This window comes from Buceros rhinoceros, unplaced genomic scaffold, assembly GCF_000710305.1.
Source record: "Buceros rhinoceros silvestris isolate BGI_N320 unplaced genomic scaffold, ASM71030v1 scaffold14537, whole genome shotgun sequence".
Taxonomy (NCBI): domain Eukaryota; kingdom Metazoa; phylum Chordata; class Aves; order Bucerotiformes; family Bucerotidae; genus Buceros; species Buceros rhinoceros.
In genome coordinates, this window is record NW_010424077.1 from 23,893 (window position 1) to 24,307 (window position 415).

Genomic DNA, 415 nt, shown 5'->3' on the forward strand with positions numbered 1-415 from the left:
GGGGGATGGCTGCTCTGGAAATTACATTGCTCTGTCTCCTGCACCTCCGGTCCTCCTCCCCGCCCACGTCTGTGTGCAATTTGATTACTCTTCTGCTCCAGAGAAAACCTCTCTTGACTGCTGGCTGTGCACATCTGCCTGGGTTCTTTATAAAGCATCTTTCCGTAAGCACTCTGTGACCAGTTGAGCTAAACTGGGATAGCTGGGAGCATCCCCCTCCTGAAAGACATGACGACCACCCAACTGGGAGCAAGCTCTACCTGCTTTCAGCTGTTTTCAGGATCAATTTTCTGTGCATTTCTAGTTTAGTACAAGCGCTGGGCTCCAGCAGGCGAGCACCCACTCCTGGAAGGGTGCTTGGAGGATCCCTGGACCCAGGAAACACTTCTGGGGGCAAAGGCGGGTGGTCTTTCTT